This window comes from Oreochromis niloticus, linkage group LG15 (assembly GCF_001858045.2).
Source record: "Oreochromis niloticus isolate F11D_XX linkage group LG15, O_niloticus_UMD_NMBU, whole genome shotgun sequence".
NCBI classification, from domain to species: Eukaryota; Metazoa; Chordata; class Actinopteri; order Cichliformes; family Cichlidae; genus Oreochromis; species Oreochromis niloticus.
In genome coordinates this window covers 5,144,753-5,164,986 of record NC_031980.2, presented here as the reverse complement: position 1 = coordinate 5,164,986, position 20,234 = coordinate 5,144,753, and the positions used below count along the sequence as shown (strand labels likewise).

The window sequence follows — 20,234 nt, the reverse complement described above, 5'->3', positions numbered from 1 at the left end:
TTTCAAAAAGAGTTAGCATTACAGTTGCAATCCATAAGTGGGAAAATGATCTATTGGTAAATTTTGTGTGCTTCTTCACACCAAACGTGTCAGCTGAAACTCAGATTTCTGGTTCATACAGTGGAGTAGTTTGTAAAAAAACAGCATTCCTCTGGATGAATGCTGCCTCCATCTAAGCTGTCAGGTATATCTATAACTCCAACATTAACTCTGTGAAAAGCGGTCGAATTCAAAATTCACCAGAGGACAAGTGAGGGAGAGAGAGAGCATCAAAGTTAGAGATAAAGCAGGCAACTATCCCAAAGGAAAGAATGAAAAAGAGAGAGAAGACTCATCCAGCGAGGAGAATGCTGCAACCAAATGTATAAACCATGCACTCTGCTACTTAAACAAATAGCACTACAACTCTGGTTTTTCAGGCACTGCTTCTGTATTTTGAATTGGGTTTTGTTACATAAATAATATCATGTAATATGCCATGTATTGTTATGAAGTTGTATTGCAATCATTTTGGAACATGGTAAGGGACCAGATTCTTTTTATTATACTCTGATACATCAAACCTTAAAATTGAAAGATAATTACTGTGATTACACCTAATCACAAAAGACAATATCGTAAGTTTCCAAAGCAAAATGTGGATAAATGCAAGAAAGGTTATTTTTGGAAAAAAAAAAATGTTGTGGCAGTAAGTGGCACAGGAAACATTGGGCATAGATAAAAACATGTCATGGATTCAATTAAAAAACAAAACAAAACTATAAACTGAGACTGGCAATGACCTGTCATGAAATACTTGAAGAAAAGTAAGGTAAACCTTTAAGAATGCCCTAAAAGTCGTTCTGCATAGCAAATACATGCTAATGGCAAACTGATAAAATCATTAAGAATTTTTTTTTTTTGGCAGCAGAAGACCAAACAAGAGCAGGACAAATATTATATTCTTCATCAGTTGAAACAAACATTTAAAATTGATTCAAGGAGATGTAAAGAGGAAATGGTTTTTAGCTGTACATTAGTCTTCTGTTTACAGTTTGTTGTGGTATAAAAGTATTATGCACGTTTGTTTTATATGAACGTTTTTCAGAGAAGGTCCCTGAATGGCGCGCATCTTTTGAAGCTTTCACGACAGCTTCATCTGCAGTGCCTCTTCAAATTATTCTTTCTCTCTGTTCCACCTGGGATATTTTGGGAGGTTTGCAGTGACATCTCCGCTCTGTCCTGACATCTTGACCCTCCTTTTGAACATTGTAGCAAAGCACTCCTTTTCGCCTTGTCTGCAAATGCCAGAGTCTTTTTGTACCTTTGGGAGCACGCAGAGATCAAATGGCCACAATTCAGTGTTGTGAACCACACATGAGGGAACAAGTCATCAGAGGTCCACTCAGAGCACACAGTGTGCCAAGATGAAGAGGCTCACTGATCACTGTCTGATAGTAGTCTTGAAGATGCTTTTTTACCCTTAATATTACCCATCCCACATACAGATAGGACAGACATGGGTGGAAACAGGCTGTTGTGATTTATTCTTTTTATTTAAGAGGTTTTTTAATATGAAATTGGTTTGGAATGTAAGACCTTAAATTACCTCACTGGTACTCTTTGAAAACCTGACGGGCTACCTTGGGAATAAAAGTTAAAAGTGCATTAGTTTAGTGTTATTCTCTCATAAATTTCAAATTCTATATACATTGGTAAACAGCTATCAGAGCTGCACAACACTATTAATTTAGAGAGAAAGATAATGCACAGTGAGTCATCTTTTAATGCCTAGTGTGCATGCATGGAGGACGTTACTAAAAGAAGTTATTTGCATTTCATTAGTCATGAATACACATGAGCCAAAGAAGAACAAAGACGAGCTACATGAATTTTTGAATCCAGCCCCTGATGGCGTGGTGCCTGTATGAAGCCGTGAAAATTTTATGCTTGCAGAATAACACTTACAGCATCATTTTCACACAGAGATGAATATAACCTCTCACTTCGAAATTATTTGTGCTGCCATGGGAATTCAAACTTTCTCTACACTTGAGTAAGAATGATTGTACTAAATACTTACAGAAGATGCTTTTGTTGTTATATAAGAAGCATCAACACTTTGCAAGGCTAGCCCATTTTAGGTGTTGATTTGCCATTGGCTCTGAATGCATCGGTGTGTAGGCGGTGTGCAAACCAATCCTGGGCAGCACAAGCTGATCAAATCTGCACAGTCAGCACAGATGGGACTTCCTGGGCAGGCAGAGCAGCCTCCCCAATTGGCTGTCACTCACTGCCCGTCACTCCGAGCCTGACTGTCAGTCATACAGAACACACATGCTCTGATGCAAAGGAATGAATTAAGTTTTGGAGTGGTGACTTTTTTTTTTTTGCCTTTTCTTTTTTTTTTTTTTTTTGCTTGTATATTGCAGAACTTTCATTCCAATGAAATTACCTTTGAGAATAGATTGTGAATGGATGCCTGAGCTCAAAACTGTTCTGTAGCAGCAGTTTACTTGTTGAAATGTGAGAGGCTCATTAGGCCTGAGCTTCCCTGATGAGACAGTTTAATTACATGCCACTGGGTCCAAGTGGTAGAGCTGCCATTACAACCTTTATTAGTGCTGTGAACCAGCAAAATGTAACATAAGTTCTTTATAATGTCATTGTTTCCATTTGCAATAGTGTGTGCAGAGGTGTTTGTACATGTGCACAATAGGCTTTTGTTTTGTAAAGGTAAAACTTTTTTAAAAATTAATATATCGCCAAGCCGTCAGCTGCTTTACTTCATTGGTACCGGACTGAGATAAAGTGTTGGTTTGCTTGCTTTTATTTGCTTGCATTTTGTGCACATACGTGGCCATCGAGTAGAGTCGATGGCAATCAAACAAACGCCTGACAAGTGTTTGGAAGCTCATCTCAGCCACAACAGCCACTCTGATAGGGACAAGCGACCACCCAGAGAGCTCTGTGCTCTTTTCATTCGAAACAGATCTACCTCTTACCTCCTCCTCTCACATCCTTCAGCACAACCTTTGTTTGATTTAACCTGGAGTCTTATGTCTGAGGAAAGAATCCCACTGTTTCTCCCCACAGACCAGTTCCTGGTGAAAATACTTTCCTTCCCCTTTTGTTTCTTCGTTGCCTTAGAAGTCTCTTTAGCATGTAGATGTGATTAGCTAATGTCACTGTGTAGCAGGACTGATTCAGACTGTTCCTCTCTGCTGGAGTCGCTTAGACATTGCAATCCCAAGAAAATCAAATTATAGAGCCATTAATTTGTCTAGGTAATCCAGCCTGTCAGCTGCTCTGGAGAAGTAATCTCCCAGGACTGCGTTCATCAAGTGTGTGATGCCAGCAGAAGTGAAGCATTATCTAATTAACAGGAGAGGACTGAGTGGCTAGGAATTACATCTGGCCTGAATCACCTGGCTTCGTGCTAAAACTGTGGTGACATCTTGACAGTGCTGGGTATATATGATTTTGAAGTGTAATCTACACTGATTACCTGTTAAAAGGAGGTCCTGATTCCCAGGTTCTGAAATTTTGCCACTAATTAAAATTCTGCTCATTGTCACCTAGCTGATGCTGTACAAGATAAATGTTTCTACTGAAGGACTTTATACTTCCAAACAGCTAGAAATATCTTCTTCAAACACAATTTGTCAACAGTGTAGTGCTAGCAATGCAAAAAAAAAAAGTTTTTGAGTGTGTCTGTGTCTGTAAGAACCCCGTGTATATTCAAGGCTTGTACCTATTAAATGCGGTGCGAACTTCATTGTCAGCAAACCCTCACAAGGTGACCACCATGTATTTGGCCATTTAGCTCACTTGTATCATTGAAAGGGCACGGAGCACTTTTAGATGCACTTTGTTGTTCTTCTCATTAATAGAACACGACCTTTTGAACAGCTGAACAACAAAGTTAGTTGGTCGTAAAGGTTGAAGGGGGTGAAATCAACTCTCTTGTACTGCTATTTAGAATAAGGTTAATTATATTTTCTTTAAAACGGCAAATTAAAATCACTTCAAAGGTAGCAGTGCCAGTAATCAGACCACAGACCTTTTATAATTGGGGAAATTAAATAAGCATAATACCAGTGATTATTGCACTGATACCAGATAGAATGCAGACGTCTGGTAAACATTTCTAAAAGTCTGACAGACTCCAGCTCAACTGTCTTGGATTACATCTGATGTTTCCTTACAGGCAGGTTATCTGAGTTGTTGTTGCGGTGGTTCTCAATGTTATTCAGCTTTCTCAAGTGTCTTGTACCTGGACTGGATGGACTCCAACTCTGCTGTCTTGGACTGCATGACAGTAGTCCTTGTTTTGTACTGCACAGGACACCAAAGGGCTTCTGGTTCAAGTGGCCCTTTAACCGATTCCCATTCTGATCCCCAGAGCTGAATGAGTAGTACATTTGCCGAGATAGTGGAGTCCACCCAGTCATGGTAGAAGACGTTTGAGACAAGGACTACCACATAAGCAACCTGAGCACCCTGCCTGTAGGGAAACACTGGACATGAAGGACCAAATCCAGCTGGTAGTGACTGTACTTTCAGAAGAGTGGGGGGATTTTCCAGTATTAAATCCATACCATTGTCATCTCAGACAGATCATAATATCAAAACTGCCAGATTTCTTGGGTGGCCATCAATGTATCTGGGTGGTCCACCCAAGTTACATCTGTATCTGGAAAACTGAAAGAAAAAGATCTCATGTCACATTTCTGTGAGTGGCAAAGTCTTGAGCTGATCAGTTAATTTGACTTCATTTGTGTTTAGTTATTGGGATCACAAGGTGTGGTTGGTCACCTTGGTTTTATTTTTAAAACAAAAAATATACAAAAATATAATTTATTTGTATGGATAAGTTAATGACAACAACTCAGTGCCAATGCTCGTTAAAAATATTCTGGCTACCAGAATGCTAACACTTATTTTAAATACAGAGAACCATGAAACTCCTTTCCTTACAATGTATGGTTCTGGACATCAAGATATCAGACTGTATGTGGGTATCATTGCATAACCAGTGTGAGATCGGGCTATAAAAAGTTACTCCACTAACAGCCAGAGAAACTATGTACAAAGAGAGAAAATGTAAGACCATTATTTGTTTCCCCCAGAGTGGTCAACCAACAAAGACCAAAGTGCATGTTAGTCTAATTGGTGGTTCTAAATCAGTCAGACTGACTGTTTCTCTGTGTTAGCTGTGTGATGGACTGGTGACCCGACCAGAGTGTAGACCACATCAGATGTAATAAGCTCCAGCCCACCCCCAAACCTAGTTAGACAAATGGTTAGTTAAATGGATGGCTGGATGGATGGACGGACACATAGATGGATGGACAGACCTTTCAGTCGGGGTAATGGTCCTAGTCAGAATCAGATTTGAGTTCCAAGACTGGTGGATAATTATTCAAAACATTTCAAATGTGAAGCTTATTTCCTTTTTAGAAACACACACAAAGATGCAGTTGTATTTGTTCTTGAAACTTTCATCTCAGCTGTTTTCAGTCCCATTGCCACACGTGTATAAAATCAGGCACCTATCCATGCAATCTAGCTTCACAAACAATTGTGGGGAAAAAAGGGGTTTTCTAAAGGTTTTTCTAATGAATTTTAGCAAAGTAATGTAATAGATTTCCACAATTATCAGTTCACTTCTTGAACTTTCTTCCCCCCACGGTATCCTACTGAAGGGGTATTACTGCAAAGTGGAAAGGTTTAGGAACCACAGCAAGTCATCTACAAAACACATGAAGTGGTGTAAAAAAGTATTTACTCCCTTCCTGGTTTATTAATTTTTTGGGGCATATTTTTAACTACTACATCTATCATATGGTAAATGGTAAATGACCTGTATTTGTATAGCGCTTTACTAGTCCCTAAGGACCCCAAAGTGCTTTACACAACCTGTCATCCACCCATTCACACACACATTCACACACACATTGACACACTGGTGATGGCAAGCTACGTTGTAGCCACAGCCACCCTGGGGCGCACTGACAGAGGTGGGGCTGCCGGACACTGGCGCCACCGGGCCCTCTGACCACCACCAGTAGGCAACGGGTGAAGTGTCTTGCCCAAGGACACAACGACCGAGACTGTCCAAGCTGGGGCTCGAACCGGCAACCTTCCGATTACAAGGCGAACTCCCAACTCTTGAGCCACGATCGCCCCGATCGCCCCGAATTTCTATCATCAAAGAAATTCTAATATTAGTTAAAGATAAGCCAAGTAGGTGTGAATGCGGGAGTGAATGTGAGTGTGAATGGTTGTCTGTCTCTGTGTGTTAGCCCTGCAACAGACCTGCGACCTGTCCAAGGTGTACCCCGCCTCTCACCCTATGACAGCTGGGATAGGCTCCGTGACCCTGAAAAGGAGAAGCGGATGGATGGATGGATGGATAAGCCAAGTAAACACAAAATGCAGTTTATATAAATATGTGTGTGTGTGTGTGTGTGTGTGTGTGTGTAAAGCAATATTAAATTTCTAATGTAGCTACAAATGTATTGAGCTCAGTGTTGTGGTCAAAGAGTGAGGCCAGTGAAGCTGTCCTTTGTAATGTGGAGAGAAGGCAAAAAGGGGATAATTAAAGAGTGCATCAGCCTGTCGAGTGTGTCTAAGCCTCTCTCATTAGCAGATATGAATAGAGTTGAATATTGCTCAGAAAATATGATTTTGAAATATTAATTTTCTACTTGATTAGATTTGAAATTGATGAGAAACTTAAAGCGTAATTAGGCATTGATAATGCCAGCCAAGATCACAGTGCAAAAGAGAACAGACAGAGGTAGAGGAGCATGTCTTTCCTATGATCATTTTCAATTTGCTGTAGTTTTAAAGCCAGCGATGATGTTAAAAAACCATTTTGTTTTAAAGGACATTTGTTTTCATCCTGTTGGGGTTTTTGTGCGTGCGTGTGTGTGTGTCACATGTCAAAGCTTTTTGCCAAACATCATCCCACTTTAAAAAAAACATCTTCCTGTTCATTTTCTTGTTCAGCATTAATGTTCAGCGCTGTGGGGTATTACTCTCTAATCACTTTAGCAGATCAGTTGCGACAGCTCGTTCACAACATGCAATGTGTTTAACTCCAAAAAGGTATTTTGTCTTTCAGCAATGCGCCAGGAGGAGACTCGAGGCAGTCATTTTGCCAAAATAAAGACTTGGAGGATACAAATAGAATACCCTTTAGTAATTGTGCATTTAATCATTGGCAGTGTTTGCTTGCATGAAGACAAATATGTCTCACCATACAGGAGTGAATAAGTGATAGCAAGCCACCATTATAACGAATCTGCTTTCTTTTGTGTGAATCCAGGCCTCATTCTTGTGAGAGAGTACTTCCACCATGTTTAATACACAAAGGACTGCTGGTGTAGCAGGCTGTTGAACAAAAACAGATCCTTGCATACAGAGGATGTAACCCAAACCTTTGCAAATGTCATCTTCCCTGTGACTAAGTTTACTGCTGCTATTTGTGTCACAACAAACAACCCCCGGGTGTGTATGATTGACAAGTTGTGAGTGATAATTTGTCACATTCTGTCATTATTCCTTTATGCCGACTCACAGTTTATTCTGGAGCGCACAGTAACACTGTCAACTGGAACCGTAATGATACCTGACAGCGACACATGAGAGAAGACAGCAAGCGAAAGCCTTGAACTTTCAACTAAAGTATTGTGCACACAGGGAAAGAAAATAAACGTTTTTTTCTTAATCCCTTTGGGCTGACGTAGCTCGTTTCATTTTTGATGGCTTCATTACCGGCAGCGACGGTATTAATTTGAAATCCTGCTGCCACGCACGCTTTCTACCTTACAGCACACTTCAGCTAACAAAGATGAGGGCCGTGTGATGCGTGTGCTAAAAGTCTCTTGAAATTCAAAACAACAACGGGCCGCAAAACGCGCATCGACCACAGCCAACATCGTGGCAGCCAGCCCTGCGCAGAGCTGTTTAGCAACTCGCGCCATTGATCTCTTAAGGTAAGTATCTGCCACAATCGGCATCCTATCACACAAGGGGTAAGCGGGGGAGTGCAAGAGGTGCAATTAGCTGCTCCCAGGAGCACAGAGGGAGTGACAGACAATCAACATGAAGAGAGGAGGAGAGAACGAAGAGAAGGGGAAGTGCGGAGATACAATAGAGTGAAGGAGTTGAAGGGCTTATAGGTGGGGAAAAGGGAGGGAGAGGGGAAAGATGGTCATTACCTAAATGGGTCGTTATGCCCCATCTATCCATCCCATGCTGCCATTCCCTCTCGCCCACACCACAGGAGTTTTAATTGGCCCAGTACACAGTGTTTGCTCGAGCACTCTGCAAGTTTGGAGAAGGGCTCTGTGGGGGAATGTGGTAAGCTCAGTCATGCTGGAAATGTATAAGATGGAAAAGAGTGGGTAGAGAAGTGAGGTGTATTAGTGCGTGTGTGTGTGTGCGTGCGCGCTCACTTATGCATGCATTTTAGTGTATATTCCAGCACACCTAAAACTCATATCAACGCCGACAATTTTATATCCAGCCACGTGGATAATGAGCAGCTAGAGTTTTGGTGATTTCCTGTGAGGGGTGCATAAAGAAGAATCAGCAAACTTCAGGACTCATTATATTGCTGCTGTCACTGCATTAAAAGTACCGGTCACTAAACTTGAACTCCCTGCTAAGATGAAGCCTCACTTATTGTGGAGCTGGAATTTCTACAGTATTTCTCAAAGTTAATGTCACAAGAAATAGGTTTTCACCTGCCTGTAATGTCTTAGACTTGCAAAGTCTCCTGTAAAAAAAGGCTTCTGTACTGATAACTTCACTGTGTGCTGCGCTCATCATAAATCCCTGTTCAAATCCACATGCCTTATGCCTCACAAAGCAATGTTAATTTAGATCCCTTTGCAAGAGCAAAGTTGACTTAAAAGTTGAAAAGACTTTTTTTGCCTCCAGCGGCGGGTACGTCGAACTGAAGCTCCCAGTTAGAGATACCATGATGGAAAGCAGAGTGAAGTCTTGTCTTTTTCAATCTGATGAATACCAATACCCTCCATGGGATTATCTCACCTGGCAAAGATGGAGTCTTTGCCTACAGGGCAAGTCTTTGCTTGTGGTGCGACACGATTATAGCTGTGTGTATTATACCAACTTCAATTGTCCTTAAATTTTTTTTCTGCTGTTTCTCAGAGAATACTGTGACCTTGAAGTTGATAGAATCTACACACTGCTGTCAGCTTAAACATACCTGAACATATTGTACAGTTGGTCTGTAAAATAATCAGAATATTCAAGGTTGGAATGAAATACAGTACAGTATGTACTTGTCCAGTGGTGGTGTCTAGATCTATAAATAAGGACATACGTATGAGCTGTTACATTGTTACTTTCAAAAGGACATGTAATTTCTTTTGAATGGGTCTTGATACTTTGTGACAGCTTAACATGTCGTGCCAGTCGAAGTGCAAGAACATTTCATGACAAAGGTTGGTTGAATTTTGCAAAACCAATTATATGTTTTAAAACCCAGGGGTTGTTTTTGACAGATTTTTGTATATCGACTAACACTAATTCAATCACCGAATTAGCATGTTTTTTGTTTTGTTTTTTTCAGATATTTTCAATAGAAGTGTCACAATTTTAGATTCTTGGAAAATAGATTTATTAGATGGCAGAATTTGAAAGTTAATTGAAAAAGGTCATATTTTGAAAAACTTGCATTATTAATGGTCAAATTTATTGTGCACATTGAAGTACAAGTCTGTAAGAACCTGATCAAACCCTCAGATTCAGCCTTTAAAGATAAAAGCGGCCATGGAGTCTGCTGGTAGATTAGTCTCAACATTTTGATTTACTGGCAAATAACCTTTTTGATCAACTTTGAGCATACTTTAGCTCTTTGTGTTCAGTCTCTTGTATGTTACAAAAAGTCTGAGCCATTGCAAAGGGAACAGCACTGAAATACAGAACCACATCTTGATGTATAAGACGAATTTTGCAAAAGCTGCTGAACTACCACACTAACAAATGTTTCCTTTAGTAATAAATTACAGTTCCTTCTACTGAAGTATTGCTAGTTTGCTTGCTTATAGTTTCCTATTTCTGTATATGTTTATGTTGTTTTTTTTAACACCGATCTAATTTCCAGTGTTTGCCTGTCAATTCTTATTGTTTGATAGAGCTATAAATATTACAAAGTGCAAAGACGCAGCATTCGTCAACACAAAGACACAGTGAGTTATGTTCACATGTGACTGATATCCTTTTTAATCCTTTGTTTGTGTGCATAAAATACATACAATATTTTTATGCCTTGTAGAGAAAAACAGAAGTTATTAGTTAAACAAATATTCACACAGCTTTCTCTCTCACGCACAAACACATACATACGCACACGCATTTGAAAATAATGCCTTTTTTGATCTCGATTAAAGAAAGGTATCACAAACAGAAATTTAAGGTACTTTCAACTGCTTTCCCAAGTGGTCACCACAGCTTTCATGCCCTCTTTGACACAAGCCTATCCATTTATACAGACTTGTGACCTGGATAAACGATGGATTTGTGTCTATTCCCAGTCTTGAACTGAGGATCTTGTATGTCAGGCACTGTCATCAAGTGACTTAATAAAATACAATAAAATAAGAAAAACATAATAGCTATTTTAGTCATGTTGTTTATCATTTAATTATACTCTTGTTTTTCCAGTCACTCCCCAAGGCACTTGGCCATGGATGAAATTATGAGTGTATACTGACTAAATCAACGGCTCTGCCTTCATGCTCGGCTCGCTCTTCACTCAGTAGACCAGTACAGCATCCGCATCACTGCGCTAATTTGTACCTGTCAATTTCCCTCTTCACTCTTCCCCCACTTGAACAAGACCTAGAGATACTTAAACATCAGTAAACGTGTCCTCAGGCTTGAAGGTAGTAATTCCCCATCCCTGCCACATTACACTTGACTGTAAACAGTCCAAGTGCATGCTGGAGGCCATTGCTTTATGAAGCCAACAGGACCACATCATCTGCAAATACCAGAGACAAGATCTAGAGGCCATCAAACTGGAAATTCTTCTGCGAGATACTGCGCTCATAAAAGTTATGAACAAGATCAGTCTGTATTGATGAAAAAGAAATATGAACACAATTGGTGGCAAAGGGCAGCCCTGGTGAAATCCAATGTCCAGTGAGAATCAGTCTAATGTAATGCAAACCAAGTTCTCACTACAGCTGTGCAGGGTCTGATACCCCATATTCAAAAAAAAAGTGTCTGGGTCACTGTTAATGAATGGGCTGGGGGCACAGTCATTTAGACGGGGTTCAGAGTAAAGTTGCTGCTCTTCCACATTGAAAAGAGCCAGCTAAGGTAGCTGACTATATGAGTCCTACTATACACTATATAACACCTCCTTTAAGTCTTTCAAGTGTGTCAGTTAACAGTCAGTTAACAGGGGTGAGCAATTAATTTTTCCCAAGGGGCCACATGAGAATTTGGGGATGTTGTGGAAGACCGCACGAATACATTTCTAAAGAGCTAAAATGAAATGCAAAACTGAGTTCAGCTTATTGGTCCAGGGTTGCACAACAGTCCCAGTTTCTCACAAGGACCCTTGGGAAAATTAATTGCCGATCCCTGCTGTAAACTGTCCTAACTAACAAATTTCAGGTTCAGTTTTTGTATATGTTTGTATGTAAAAAATTATGTTTCCCACACATAAAGGTCAAAGCCAAGAAGATAGCCGTGAAGTAATGTTAGTTGAATTGAAGACAATCGTCTAAATAAACAGGACAATAACTGTCTTGGCCATCAGTTGTTAAATAAAGAAGGGGGTGTTGACAGGAAATTTGCTATTGTGATGTTACCACCCACCTCTCTAAAAAAAAAAAAAAAAGACAAACAATAACTGGATGGTGAATTTGTCTAGCAGCAATGTCTTCGTGTGTGTGTGTGTGTGTGTGTGTGTGTGTGTGTGTGTATGTGTGTGTGAGAGGAAGCGTGAGAGGGATCACATTGGGTTAGGCATGACTAGAGATATGAAGCAGCAGCAGAGCGCAAGCTGAGCACATCATCAGCTACATGACGCACTTCAGTCCATGTGCTGTAACCTGACCTCATAAAAAAAGCAATGAATCACCACTGGAAAAGTACTAGACATCAATTTATTATCAAGAATTTTAACATTCATCACTCAAACATGCGTGTTCCATTCAGTCCCTGCAGCATTATGTTGTCCATTTGATCAGCGCACACACAAAAAACGAACACACCGATGCACTTCCCATTGTATAGGAATACTGAGAGAAGTGTTTTGAACTGAGCCTGTATTTCTATCGAATATATATATATATATATATATATATATATATATATATATATATATATACATATACATATACATATACATATATACATATACATATATATATATACATATACATATATATATATATATATATATATATATATATATATATATACATATATATATATACATATATACATATACATATATATTATTATTATTTTTTTTTTTTATTTTTTTTAACTCTGGGTCACTTCAAAATTGGACCATTTGTACACATTTCATATTGGCTCCATGTGAAAAGAGTCGAAGTATTGTGCTGAATTCCCCACCTGCCTTTCAGCTTTAGCGGTTTGTTCTGAATGTTTACACCGAACTCAAAAAAGGCAGTCTTTGTTAATGCTACTGCAGCATGAAACGGCATTTAAGCTGCAGCAGAAATCCTTCACAGTGGTACATCTCCACATGGCCTTTACATTAATGGTGCTTCTTTTCTTTTTTTTCCTTTTTTTTTTTCTTTGTAAGAGATTACAAAAATGTGACACTTTCTGAAAAAATGCAGGTGGACATGCAGTTAATTGAACTTTTATTCACTTAAAGTCTTTCAGTGGCATGACATTCTTAGAGTTTGTATCTTCTCTTATCTTTCTTTTCATATATATTATTTACAGAGAATATTTCTCAGTTTGCTTATTAAGTGATGACGTGTTAGTGCTTTGTTTGCAGGTTGATTGAGGGTGTCGTTGTAATACTTTGTGTTTTAATTTAATAGAAAAAAAACCACCTAAAAATAGTCATTCTTGGGCTTGATCCTGTTTTTTTTTTGTGGCATTATTCACATATTCCACGTCTTTAAGCTCAGCTTTTAAACCTTACAGTATAATTACAGCCTATGGGCTTCAGAAAGCACTCACACTTGTGCTAACTAAGATTTCTGTTTTGATATTCAGCTTAGGATCTTGACTTTGTCTTAGCCTATCATTTAAAGCACAGAGTAACATATTAATGACTAACCTCATTTTGTGATGTTTTTGCCATCTTCTTCCAGCCATATGATGGTGTTTATCTTCTACCTTCACTAAAGAAAAATGTATCCTTCAACCTACATTTTCCATTTGCTAAGGTGTTACCATTAGCCAAGCCATTGCTCTGTAGCTAGCCGTCAGGTGATATGTCATTACACTTCAAACCCTACAAATCTTTCTGCTATTTGTTTTTCCTGCCTGTTTTTTACATCCAGAGTTAGAGTAGTCTGAACAATTTAAGTTATTTAGACATTAAAAAACATAATTAAAATTAAAAATATGCTATATCACATTTAAAACTGGCTTGCTAGCTTTCTGTTAACTTCTTCTTGTATGCATGTCTGAATATTAAACTGAAGAATCACCACAATTATTATTTTATTTTAGCTCTACAAATTCGGACCATTTCTAACTCTCAGTGGAGCCTCTGCGTTTTTAAAAATGGAAGGAAGTGCTTGGAGCCAGATATGACTAGTGATGTCAGGCTTAAAATGTGGATATCAACTCTCCACCATCAACCACAGAGACATACATGCAAACAATCCTCCTCTGCACGCTCCATTCTTTCATGGGCATGTTAATATAATTATACTTAAAATGAGAACAATCACTTTAACGCTTTTATAAGAACTTCTATAACTCCTACCAGTGGGCTCCCCTTCACTTGCAGATTGTGTGTGCATGTCGGACTCAGACCAGGAGCTGACTACCAAATGGCGCGATGTCCTTGTAGAGCATACGCTTAATACATTCGGATTGAAACACAAATTCATTGAGAAGCATTGCACACAAATCTTCACCTGAATGAGCACAGCATCGACTCGGTAGGTGTCAGCGTGTCATCCTTTAACAGAGACAGGGGTCATCACCCCTCCATACGACTCAGTACACAAACCATGTGATAGAAGCTGGATTTCTTACCATTAAGTGAACAACTACTGTACATCTGTTGATGAAAGCCAACAAGATGTATTTAAAAGATAACATTTTCAGAAGAAACTCATGTTGATTTAGATATTGTCATTTGTTAAGCTTTTCTCCATATTAATGAAAATTAAATGCTTCCTAATTTGGGATGGGAGAAGGAAGGGGCGTAGTTGTTGTTCTTGTTTTAACCAGCCTTATCATTGTTAGTATTTTTGTCACTGCTCCCTTATTCACAACAGGTCACCACAATGCACGGCTTTTGTGTTTAATTGGGCTTATTTTTACACTGGATGCCCTTCCTTGACGCAGCTCTCACAGGGACTTCTGTCTCCAACCATGAGTCTTTTGCATGTTAACTGAATATACTATGATATTCTCTGATATATATATATCATGATGCAATAGCTAAAATATGTTCACATGCTGCTTTTGTTTGGTCAACAGACCTGAATTTTTGTTATGAGTGCCTGCACATTTGCCGATTTATAGGAAGTTTCATTTTCAAATGTAAATTCATAAATGTAAATTTGTGACACGACATTCAAACTGAATTAGCAGGAAACAAGACTAACAAGAAAAGAAAAAAACAAACTGAATTATCTGTTAGATTGGGAGCTATTCATCTCAAAGGCCCCGTTTCAGGCCTGTATGATTGCAAGTGTCTGAGTCAGTCAACCTGAGTGTGAAAACTCATCTGTCTGGCACTGTACAGTACATTGACTTTGAACGCTATAAAATATCTGTGTCTGACAATACATTTTCATTGTATGACTGCGACCTAAATGGCCTATCCATTTTTTTTTTTCAGTTGCAGGAGAAATACCATCAATTTTGCTGATGTACCTTGCAAGGGCAAAATGACATTGTACTAAGCACAACTATGTTAAATTACGTGAGTAGAATAACCCTCCTGGACACTTTGAGTTTCCAGAGCTTACATGAACCAACATAGTTGGTGATCATGAAGTACTGATGTTAGCAATAAAGAAAAATCCAAAGGTAAAAGACATGACTCAAATGTCATCTAATAATTGGTTCGAATGTACTGCAGAGAAACTATGCACTATGTGGAAGACTCATGTTTCATGGTCAAACTACTCCTTCTTTTCATTTTTTTACACCTCTTCTTCTGGTCCTCTCTGCTCCTTGCTATCGCTCCCTGTCTCTCCCTAAATCTGTTCTGCTCCAGCAGACTCTCGTCTTTAATCCTATCTGATTAGGACCCCAGTTGTCCCCCTCCACCCACTCACCCAATACTGCGTGGAGGACTCTATGCTAATGTGGAACGACTGCAAAAATGGAAATTAGAATGCTTGCACTCACAGCGCAGCCAAAGACGATGCAGCCTTGAAAGACGCCGCATTGTTCCACAGCAAATCCCAAACAGGAAGATAAGAACCTGTCAAATTTGATCAGCAATGAATTATGCATCACTGGACACCGAGTTTAAGAGTTGTGCCTTTGGACGAATTCTGTTTATCTCTTCATCTGTTACAGAAATCGCACACTATAGTCAGGAACAGTTGAGTATGTGCGTGTGTAATAACTTTGGTGTGTATACTTTTGTGTGAGTGCGTATAGATAAGGTATAGCCTTCCAAAGTGAAAAAGACACAGAGACAACAGCTTATTTTTTGCATTTCTGAGCTTCACAAGAAGAGAGCAGTAGATTGTCAATTTAACTTGTAAGCACCTCTTCCAGCGACACCTCAGATGTAAACAGATACAAAAACTTATCATAGATACCCTTCTATCTGGGGGAGTAGTCTGGAATAGAGCTGCTAACAGGATTATGTCTTGTGTGTTCACCTTTACTGAGGAGATAGAGGGGCAAAATCGATATGTGACTAATGTGATCAGGGAGGCCTATCACCCCTCATCTTCTGCTTTCAATGAAGCCCCATTAACCATGCAACTGTGGAGCTCCAGCACAACCCAGCATATTTTTTCTCCTCTGCAAGCCCTACAGTGAGCTTACGCTCAGAGCACAATATGTTCCTGAAATGGGATATGTCTAATATCGTTCTATGTCTCTCAATTTGAAAATTTAAATTCATACTGGCGAAGATAGGAGAATCAGCCACATCGCTAACAGATCAAGGCTCTTGTCAGTAACAATTCAGCATGCCACACCGGAGCATTTTCATTTACCTACAGCCCAGGTGAGCAGGTACCATGAGCTGAGCATATCTCATTAAAACTGAGGAGAATGGTTCTGCCGTGTCTATTGTGCTCGGTAATTCCTTGGTGATGTATTTCTCCTCCATCTTGCTAATCCAGCAGCGTTTCAGATCCCGAACCCCCTTCGCCTCTGCATTTTCCCCCTCTCTGAGAAAGAGAGTCTGATTTCCTCCAAGTTAATGAAATTGTCACAGCACCTTATGAAATCGCCACCGTGTAAGCAATAACATCTGGCAAATAGATGGCGCATGTAATGTCCGCTGAGCCTCACTACACAGAACTCTGTTAATGGGTGGAGAGAAAGACTGAGAGACGGGTGGAGATAGACAGGAACAGACTGACAAACAGTGGACAGACAGACAGATTGGCGAGACAGGAGGAGAGCATCTGTGCGAGCAAAGGGATGGAAAACAAAAACAAAGGGTGAGAGTTGAAAAGCCCTCCTGGATTTTGGCCTAATTAGCTGAAACTGACGAATGACAACCTTTAATCAGAAACAACAAGTTTAACCAAATGGGGAAATTGGTGCGCTTGTGTGGCCTCTGCACTCACTAAGTTTAACTTAAATTCAAACATGAAGTCCTGTCTTTTCTCACAAGTTTCTCACAAGGCCTTGAAAGTAATATATTTTTAAAGATGAAATAAAAGCCCTGGCTTACATTACCTGATATCAGGCAGGACTGTCAGCTTGTTTCGGTCACTTTCCGGCTTCTGACATTTTCTCCATGATAGCAAATTTCCACGGAGGAAACAGTTTGATATCACCTATCCAGCCCTTAAAGACCAGTATACATCTATCATTAACTTAATGTGTCCTTGCCAACTTATTGGTTTTATGAAGATTTGTTGGGGCAGAATGTAGCAAAGTAAAAACAGTTCAGCAAGTTTCACCATTTGTCAATTAGTAGCCATACCTTTTCGCTGCACAGCATGTGATGTTGACTGCATCCTTCGTCTAGATTCATTAGAAAGGTTTTTTTGTTTTGTTTTTTTTCAACCCCTCCAAAAAAAACACACACAACTTCATATCACACTGTGAGGCAAATCAGTCAACTCAATGATACAGATACAATCTGTCATGAGTTCAATGTGCCATCAACTTCTAAAAGACTTTTTCTTCCACTTATCCAATTCAAGATTGTGGGGGTGGAGACTGGAGCCTATCCCAGCTGTCATAGGGTGAGAGTTAGGGTACACCCTGGGCAGGTCAACAACCTGTTGCAGGACCAACACATACAGACGACCGTTCACACACCCAATTTGAAATGACCAATTAGCTTAAACCCATGCTTATTTTTAGACTGTGGGAGGAAGCTGGAGTAGCCAAAGACAACCCACACAGACACGGGGACAACATGCAAACTCCAGGTAAAAAGGCCCCAGACTGGACTTGAACCCAGGACCTCCTTTGTATGAGGCAACAAGGCTAACAGGGGTCTATTTAAAATTGGATTAAGGTTTAGAGTACTAAATAACCTCAAATAGCGAAACAAACAAAGTTTTTGTTGTAGAGCCAGTTCACTTTCTGTTTAATTTTTATGCGGTTCCACTAGTATTGCTGTTTAGTTGACAGATCAAGGTTGCATCAGTTTAGTTTGTGCAACACAATTAAAATAATTTTGTTTTGCACTCCACACTATTCTCCAGATTTGTAATGGGTCACCAGTAAACTTTCACAGTTCCCTAAAGTCAAGTTTAGAGATGTGAAAATCACTGAGAAGAAAATGAAATTTGCATACAGAAGTATAACTACTGATCAGAGAAATGCTACTGAAACAAACAGATTTCTCTACTGTTCCCAATATATGGATGCTTCTAGGCTTGAGAGTCCTCATATATGCTACATACATGCTTAAACAGAAGATTACAGAATAAGAAATGGAGTTTAATCTATAAAAATTCTCAAAAATTTTACATTCTGACATTTTTTTCTATGGGTATCCATGTGTGTTCCCTGTTACAGCATCTTGCTGAGAAGAAGGAAGAGCACCCGGCTCCTTGGCATCCCTGGCAGGCTTCTGACAATTCGTGCTGGCTACCCTCCCAACCTGCCTTTCCAACGGGATGCCAGCTGGCCTGCTGCTGCCACCTCCGCTCAACCACAGCTACCATCATCACCAGGGAGGCTGGTTGAGTGAATACAGGACGTAAAAGCGGAGCGAGAGAAGGTGGGAGCTGCCAGCTTGCAGCATCCTCAACAGCTCACTGAGATGTTAAATCTGTTGTCGGCCTCATCGTCGCTCTGCCTGATTTGTATGCAGACAGTGAGGGTAACTCATTGCAGACTGTTTCCTTTACCCATTCTCTCATCTGGGGTCGCTCTAACATGTCAGAGCACTTCCAACAAGACACCGTTTTGAGAACTACTTCCGATAACGACGAAACAATCCGAATTCTTGTACAAGTAAAACACATCGAGGTGTCAAGGCAGTCATCTTCCAGCAGCGAGAACAAAGCTGCTTCTACTCATTAACGAAGACCTGCCTCAGTAGGCTTTAATCAGACAGAGAAGAGGAGTGAACTGATGTAATTATCTATTTATTAACCAGCCCTCCTTGACTTTCCCCATGTTCTTTCACACCTGCTTGTCCCATTAGAAGTGTTCGGTCAGCAGCGCTGAGAGAAGCACATTGAACCCGTATCACGCAATAATTAGGCCCCCCTCCACATATCACAGTTCTGCTTGGCTCTGCTCTCAGGAGACATACCCATCATGTTGGTGCATATACCCCAGACACCAAGCCTCCCGACCTCTCTGACATTGACGAACTAGAGAAAACTACACTCCTAAGCAAGCATCTGCACAAGCATCTGCACATGCAGTACAATGTACAGAATTTACATGGGGGGGATGCATTGTAAGGCCATCATGTGCCGCTATTCATTTATTTTCATGACTTGTGCTCAGCTATTCCCATACTGATTAAAGCGGAGTGAAGGCACACATTCCCCTGTTTGCAATTCCTGCTTTAAAAGAAATCAAAGCTATTACTATTTGAAGTTACTCATGATTATAGTGCAGGCTGTCAAACCGCCAAATCTAACACTGTAAAAAACTTTTGCATTTATATCCCCTTTTCACAGCCCCTGGAGCCTGCTCTCATTTTACCTCTATTAGCAATGTGTGAGTCGACAGTGTTGGATGCCTGCCACGCAATTAAATGACAGCCGGAAAATGTGATAAAGGATGATATGAAATAAGTACATGCTCACGGAGGAAAGACAGAGATGACTGAAATCTTCTACCTTCCCACCTACAATTTTAGTTAATGAAGCCTACTTAAAGCATCCATGTTGTGCAGTACATTTGCATAAATCCAGACTAATTCAAGCAAAGCAATGTGAAGAGCAACACAAGCTTGATCTTAAATACAATTTGCATTAGCACCTCAGAGAGATTAAATCTAATTTCATCATGGGTTTCCTGTGATGATTCAATGTATATGGACCCACAACGTCTACTGGCGAGTATAAATTCAGCTACAGCAATGCATAGTACATCAGCGACTCTAAATAGTACTTCGGGAGGGAAACAAGTAGAATGGACAGAGCTTGACATTTAATTAAATATTACTTCCTTTCATCATCAGCTACTAATATCCACTTATGCTCCAAGGATCCCAAGGATGTTTTAGCTGAAGATTTAAATTTCCAGATGAGGTCTAACAGATGATCCTCTGTTATGAGGTTTTTAACAACCTTGGAAAGCCAGTAGTGTGTTACTGAGGAGTTTACAACATCATATCACATTATGAATATTTGAAATGTTGGCAGAGCACATCGAAGTCAGCTCATATCACTTCCCCAAAAGCACATTTA

The 20,234-nt window shown here is 39.9% G+C and overlaps 1 long non-coding RNA gene across 1 annotated transcript in view; it reads left to right on the top strand.

The window, feature by feature from the left end:
* Positions 1-19,348, top strand: part of LOC102076725 (uncharacterized) — a 45,159-nt gene extending 25,811 nt beyond the window's left edge. The window contains exon 3 of the long non-coding RNA XR_265898.2: positions 18,379-19,348. This is a non-coding gene — a long non-coding RNA (uncharacterized LOC102076725). The remainder of the gene's footprint in view (positions 1-18,378) is intronic.
* Positions 19,349-20,234: the final 886 nt, after the last annotated feature.